Source organism: Conger conger, chromosome 10 (genome assembly GCF_963514075.1).
Source record: "Conger conger chromosome 10, fConCon1.1, whole genome shotgun sequence".
In the NCBI taxonomy this organism is placed as follows: domain Eukaryota; kingdom Metazoa; phylum Chordata; class Actinopteri; order Anguilliformes; family Congridae; genus Conger; species Conger conger.
Window position 1 is genome coordinate 12,861,172 of NC_083769.1, and position 7,946 is coordinate 12,869,117.

General features: G+C 40.0%; 1 long non-coding RNA gene across 1 annotated transcript; it reads right to left on the reverse strand.

Annotated features, from left to right (window-relative positions):
* Positions 1–5,758: 5,758 nt before the first annotated feature.
* LOC133139213 (uncharacterized) lies at positions 5,759–7,946 on the reverse strand. The gene is made up of 3 exons (XR_009709798.1): positions 7,559–7,946; positions 6,806–6,868; positions 5,759–6,594 (listed from the first exon to the last, which is right to left on the reverse strand). It is a non-coding gene; the product is annotated as an uncharacterized LOC133139213 (long non-coding RNA).

The window sequence follows — 7,946 nt, forward strand, 5'->3', positions numbered from 1 at the left end:
ATTTGTTAGCAAGAATTTCTTGCCATGTCATTTTGATTCCGTATTGTAAATGCAGCTGGAGTGTTAACTGAAGTGGATGTTATCTTAATGTTAAACTCTTTAGAGTTACTCTTGAAAAATTCTCCTCATGTCATGTTTTGGGAAATGCACATCAACTTTTCCAAACTTGCAAGGAACCTGCAGACACTCATTCTTGTACCGCTCTCCAGCCCTTGGGCGAACAAACTGCCTTCTGCTACAGCCAAAATTCAAATTTTGACTCATCAGTCCAGAGAACCTGTGTAGAGGACCCGGCCCTAGGCCCCCCTGATGAGAGATTGACGGGGGATGGGTTCAGAAGGAATGCATTGTTAACCCCTCGCACACGCCATCGAGGTGGTAGTAAGAACGCCCGTAAGAAGAAAAATATGTGGTTCACAGATAATGAGCAGCCATACTTGTCAGTAGAGGAGTCTGAAGTCGGGGGACTTAGATTTAGGGTTTTAAGGAGCAAGGTTAAAGTTCTGACTGAGAATACCCCAACCCTACAGGGGAGGGGCACAATGCCTGGCTAAAGAAAAAAAATAAGGAAAATGGAAAGGATGTCAATACCGAAAGAAAATTAAGAGGCTTCAAGGGCCTTCCTGATTATAACACAAATAATTTATCGGATAGATTCAAAGGACTGACTATAGAGGAGTTAAATGATGAATTACACTCAGCTATTAGCTGGATGTCCTTTGTAGATCCCTTAAGGCGCCACAAAAAGGGGCACCTGAAGAGTGTGTTGAGATGGTGGCAGGTTTTAACTTCTGGCTTGCATGAGATCAAAGTTTGGAGGAAGTCAAGGAGAGACTATGAAATTGAAACAGACACCAGTGATGAATAGGTTCATTAAATATTACATAAGAGCTAGTGTTTTTCCACTCGTATATTAAGATGGTGGAAATTCCCAAACCGGAGGGGCACATGAAATAAAATATTGGGGAAATTTCTTTTGAGGTATGAGAAAATGACAATTGGAAAAACAGAAATAATGAATATGGTCATTAAAAAACAAGTTACATAAGAGATAAATGTCTTCCCGCTTGAAATATTGGGGACATCTCTTATCAAAAAGGTACACTTTTGTATGCAGAAAAGATATATAAGGAATAAGCTTTAGACCTTAGAGTGGGATCTTAGAATTTTGCTTCAGAAGATAACTACGAGCTGTTGAAGAGAGAGCAACGCAAGACAGCTGTAGTCAAGCTGGAGTGGCGCGCTCCCTCTGCGCGCCACTCCAGGATATGGATATGGAGAGAGGAGTGACGTACGCGGTGCGGACTCAGCCCAAGAGTTGTGGCAGCGGGACTGATGTCGAAGAGGTGTTCATGCGCATCCCTCATCATACAGAAAAGCTGGTGAAAAAGTTAAAGAGCTTTTACGACATGCTTGGAGCCGTGAACTGCACCTGGAGGCCAACAGACGGGACGTGGGGTTCCTCCACACTACAGAACACCTTCCTGCTGGACCCACGCAAGAACCTGAAGCCTCCCCCCCTAACCTCAGTGTCAGTGAGGAGAGGCATATGCTGCGGCTGCACTGCAAAACCCCCGACGTGTTCGAAGACTTACCAGTGCACATCCCATACAACAGGCAGGAGAAGTACGAAGTGCAAAGTCACGTCTTTCGAAAGTCTGGGTCCTGATCCTGCCCCAGATTCCCAAACCAATGCAGCTGTTCAAAGAGCTCATCAACAGCAAGAAGGAAGGATCAAATCCCACAGAAAACGAGCTGGCTATATTTAAGGCATGGGTGGTAATTATAATCTATATTACTTGTAAAAGTAGGAAAAGTAATACATAGAAGTAATACATTATAAGTTTCCTTTTATTTTTATGTCTTTAATTTTTTAGTAAGATACTATATACGATATAAATAAGTAGTAGACTTTAGGGGTGTTCGTACCCATTGTATTAATGGAAGTTCAGTAGCTTTTATCTCCGTGAAGGGGGAGCCATAAGATAAGGTAAAGGCCAAAGAGGAGGATGGATATTTGAGGGGTGTACCTTGATTTTTAAACATCATAGGTGGAAAGGTAAATTAGAAAGAGCTAAAGGGGTATATGTAACTTGCATGTGATCAGCAAACTGCAAAAGATGATATGTACACTGTAATCTGTATAACTCTATTCTTTTGATTGATTATAATAAAGTATATCTTATTATAACCATATGTGATAAAGATTCTTTAGAGGAATACATTGAATACAGGACATCGAATACCAGATTTGCATCACACCCTTCACTTCGAGACTGGGCTGGAAGTTCAGTAGAACTTACCAGGGCTCCAGGACGTTCGGAGTACTTGAGTTCGTCCCCGAGACACCTCCTCAACGTTGCCCCATTCTTTGTGCTTCTTCAACAGAGCTTGGACAGCACATCTGGAAACCCCTGTCTGCCTTGAAATTTCTGCCTGGGAGAGACTTTGCTGATGCAGTATAACTACCTTGTGTCTTGTTGCTTGCTCAGAATTCCCATGATGTATGACTTCTGACATTAAACTGTCTTCAGCAACTTCACCTTGGAAGCAGAGTTTGGCTGTTCCTCACCCAGTTTTAACCCTCCTACACAGCTGTTTCTGTTTCAGTTAATGATTGTGTTTCAACCAACATATTTAATTGAAGATCATTAGCTCCAGTTTGGTATAATTGGTTAATCACACACCTGACTAAATGCCTACCAAATCCCTGACTTTGCGCAAGCGTACCTAGAAGAATTGATGCTGGTTTGAAGGCAAAGGGTGGTCACAAAAAATATTGTTTTGATTTAGATTTTTCTTCTGTTCGCTCACTTTGCATTTTGTTACTTAATTAAAACAATTAACATTTATATTTTTGAAAGCATTCTTTCTTTACCTCATTTTTTCGCACCTGACTAAGACTCTTGCACAGTACTGTATATTGTGCATTTTCAAGACACGTTGCTTTCAGAAACTCACCCTGTTTTGTGAATGTTTTCATTTTTCAATTATTATTTTCATAACATAGAAATTGTGAACAGTTTAAGCAATTTTGTGAAAACATCGTAGCGCCGAGATCATCAAGAACCCTCATAAGAGGCATTGCTAAGTGCATTAAGTGGGTTTCTGGAAACACCTTAACTGAAATTGAAGCAAACAATTGTGGCACATCAGAGAGAGCTTCACACCACTTGTACTGCAGAAAATACAGTCAGGTCCATAAATATTGGGACATCGACACAATTCTCCTCTTTTTGGCTCTATATACCACCACAATGGATTTGAAATGAAACGAACAAGATACGCTTTAACTGCAGACTTTCAGCTTTAATTTGAGGGTATTTACATCCAAATCAGGTGAACGGTGTTGGAATTACAACAGTTTCTATATGTGCCTCCCACTTTTTAAGGGACCAAAAGTAATGGGACAATTGGCTGCTCAGCTGTTCCATGGCCAGGTGTGTGTTATTCCCTCATTATCTCATTTACAAGGAGCAGATAAAAGGTCTAGAGTCCATTTCAAGTGTGCTATTTGCATTTGGAATCTGTTGCTGTCAACTCTCAATATGAGATCCAAAGAGCTGTCACTAGTGAAGCAAGCCATCATTAGGCTGAAAAATCAAAACAAACCCATCCGAGAGATAGCAAAAACATTAGGTATGGCCAAATCAACTGTTTGGAACATTCTTAAAAAGAAAGAACACACCGGTGAGCTCAGCAACACCAAAAGATCCGGAAGACCACAGAAAACAACTGTGGTGGATGACAGATGAATTCTTTCCCTGGTGAAGAAAAACCCCTTCACAACAGTTAGCCAAGAACACTCTCCAGGAGGTAGGTGTATGTGTGTCAAAGTCAACAATCAAGAGAAGATTTCACCAGAGTGAATACAGAGGGTTCACCACAAGATGTAAACCATTGGTGAGCCTCAAAAACAGGAAGACCAGATGAGAGTTTGCCAAACAACTTCTAAAAAAGCCTTTACAGTTCTGGAACAACATCCTATGGACAGATGAGACAAAGATCAACTTGTACTGGAATGATGAAGAGAAGAGTATGGAGAAGGAAAGGAACTGCTCATGATCCAAAACATACCACCTCATCAGTGAAGCATGGTGGTGGTAGTGTCATGGCCTGGGCATGTATGGCTGCCAATGGAACTGGTTCCCTTGTATTTATTGATGATGTGACTGCTGACAAAAGCAGCAGGATGAATTCTGAAGTGTTTCGGGCAATATTATCTGCTCATATTCAGCCAAATGCTTCAGAACTCATTGGACTTCACAGTGCAGATGGACAATGACCTGAAGCATACTGCGAGAGCAACCAAGGGTTTTTCAAGGCAAAGAAGTGGAATGTTATGCAATGGCCAAATCAATCACCTGACCTGAATCCGATTGAACATGCATTTCACTTGCTGAAGACAAAACTGAAGGGAAAATGCCCCAAGAACAAGCAGGAACTGAAGACAGTTGCAGTAGAGGCCTGGCAGAGCATAACCAGGGATAAAACCCAGCGACTGGTGATGTCTATGCATTCCAGACTTCAGGCTGTAATTGACTGCAAAGGATTTGCAACCAAGTATTGAAAAGTGAAAGTTTGATTAATGATTGTTAGTTTGTCCCATTACTTTTGTAAATACCCTCAAATTAAAGCTGAAAGTCTGCAGTTAAAGTACATCTTGTTCGTTTCATTTCAAATCCATTGTGGTGGTGTATAGAGCCAAAAAGATGAGAATTGTGTCGATGTCCCAATATTTATGGACCTGACTGTATGTACCATGGACACACAGATCTGTGGGTGGAGCAAACAAATCCCAACTGAGACAAAGTACAGCACCAAGAGTAGGCAACAAAGAGCCTAGATGAGTCAACAAAACACAGCACTCGATCTAAACAAATTTTATATTTATTGAAACATGTACAAAAAATAAGAACTACCATTTCCTTTTTGAAATGGATCATGGGAATACAATAAGAAACTGCCATTTCAAATTAGGCTTTCCATGAAGACGATGTAGACATCCAGAAAAAGAAAATATGAAATGACTTTGCATTTCAATTTTAAATTGCGAAATAAACTGCGTACGTACATGAACTTAAAAATGCGTAAGCACAATGAGCCTTCAAATGTGCATTTTAATTATGTGATGGTGTTGCACACATGGAATGAAAACAAAATGTTAGCTTACATGTTTATTAGAATTTGTAAATAGTTATGCTTCCATACAAGAGATGACAAGATTAATTGTTTCCCTCCAGAATTGTAAAAACAGTACATTGAAATAAAACATGATATATAGACATGCAAATTATGATATATAGACCTATAACCATTCCTGCGTCATTTCATGAATTCATATTTCTCATTCAGGCCTCTAAGATCATTGAGCAATTGGAAGCCTTAACATCTGTTTGTAATGTTAATATTGACAGTGCTGGCCACAAGGACGAGTTCAGCACATACCTCATGCAGACAAGCAGCCCACTTTGAGCATAAACAGGCAATATAATAATCCTATTAGTACTACTACTATTATGGCTACTTATAAAAAGAATAATAATAGTAATAATAATAACTGCTGAATTGATTTACATTAATGCATCCTGCCAAGAAGGTTTCATTAATGTCATTGTCATTTTCCCAGCAAGATTTCTGAGAACACTGAGAAAATGTTCCAATTCATTGATGCCTATTTTTTTGAGTATTTTTTGTAGCCAAAAGCAACTCCTGCTCCTGCTCCTGCCCCTGCTGCAATAACAGCAACAGCGGGGCCTGCCGCAAACAATGCTGCCCCTGCACCAAGTAAAGCAACGATTGATATGAATCCCTTATTTCTCAAAATTGTTGCAACGATACAAGTTGCTTTCTCTACAGCTGCTTTAACCTCTTCACACCAGAGGTTATCAATCTCTTCAGCACTCCTACATCTTTGCTCTCTGTCTATGATATCTGGCAACTTTTCCCTCAGAATCTTTTCAATCTCCCTGTGAAGTTCAATGGAAGCAGTTTTGTACATATCATTGGTTTAAAAATGCCCCTCATTGTCGTTCAATACATCCTCTATTTTGTCAACAAGCTTCTTCACTTGTTCATCATCATGTCTTCTGTTATTTAAGCCATGGTATTTATTCCCAAACTTCCATACAAGATCCCTAAAGGGTTTATCCCTACTTAGTTTCCCCTCCAGTGTCTCCCCATGATATTCCAAATTGTCCATCCCGGTAAAAAGAACAATGGTGTATCGCTTTGCCATTTCACCAAACATCCGCTCAATATTTTCAATGGATTTTTGCCCCTCCTTAGTGTACCTATCCATAGACATGACGAGGAGGAAGACATGTGGGCCTGGTTGAGACAGACACACACACCTCCTGATCTCTGTTTCGATGCAATTTGACTGTGTGTCAAACAACCCTGGGGTGTCAACCACTACAAGCCTTTTCTCAAATCTGACAGCTTCATGTTTTTCACATTTCTGTGTTTTTGATGTTGAACCTGATGAGCTCTCAAATTTCCAGTCCTCTCTTCTGGTGCATCCCAGGATAGTATTGCCTGTCGCACTCTTTCCATGTCCTGTCTTTCCAATTAGCACAATTCACCGAACTGGCTCTACAAGTACATTGAGACACAGAACTCAACATTAAAAAGTGCTGCAAACACATCAGATTTGACCTGCTAGCAGTGATTGAATGGCTCCAAGCAAAGGGGCTCAATAAGCAAATTAATCATTTCAAACATTTAGATTACTTAATTATTACTTTATTTCAAGGAAAAGCATGAAGGCTTTAAGCCATAGATCAAAACCAAAAATGTACATTACCTCTTAGTGGGCTTGGCCAATCCACAAGTTGTTGACTAAACTCCCTTTGCCAGTGACGAAAGTCTGCAATAACAACCAGTGTTGAGGAATAGATGAACAAACAATAACAAAAAGAGAAAACACAGGTGGTGTTTACAATTTTATAATTTAAGACAACTTCTGTGGAAATCATCGATATCAGCAATTCAAATGAGGAAACTTCCTCTGAAGTGACAGACTCCTGTGTGCTGAACCACATTTTCCTCGCAATCTGAACACACAAGACAGATTATGCGTCACAAAACCAGACCTGTGGCTATTCAAAACCTTATTCAAGTGACGTGACTTATTTAGTACATGAATATTATGCAACATTTTTCAATCTCCTTCATTGAATCACTGTTACGTTCCACATTGTTGTGTCTTGTGTTCCCTCTGTTTTCCCCTCAGTTTTTACTCAGTAGGTGGCCAATAACAATTCCATTTGCTGTCCCACCTGTCAATCGTCATTATCCTGGTCCTGCCTCTACCAATCTGTGTGTTTGTTGCCTATCAGATGTCTCTCTCTGAGCTCTCTTCTCACTTCAACATAACTTTTGTATGTGTGTGTTAAAACTCAGAACCAGCTATTCCTCTACTTGTGCGTTTGTGAGGTTGTGTGTGTGTTTAGTCCAGGCCAAATGCAAACATGTCACTCGGTGGTCGGTATACTTTCCAACATTAAAATAAACCAATAAACTGAGTGAAAAAATCTAAGGGAGAAAAATATCTTACCGTCAATCTCAAATTCGGGGTCCGCCTGTCTTCTCCGCATTGTTTCTGCTACTTAGCGTCTCAGGAGTTGAATGCCGACAAATGCTTCGCAACCAAAAATATATACTTGCGATGTTAACGCCCCCTTGAGGCGTTTAAGTGATAGGAGTGCCACAACGAGTGGGATACTCTTACTTAGTGATAAAAAAAAAAAAGCTTTTATTATTTTCATTATTTTTTTCTGGTGGCTACTCATTAAAGGAACAATTCTCCATACTAAGCTTTTTGATGTCATACATTTTTCATTGTTATATATTTCTCCAGGAGCACGTATTTTTCTGCCACAATTTCTCCGTTCAAAGACATGGCAAAAGGGTGACGTCGAAACCTTTAGCAGCATACATGAGTC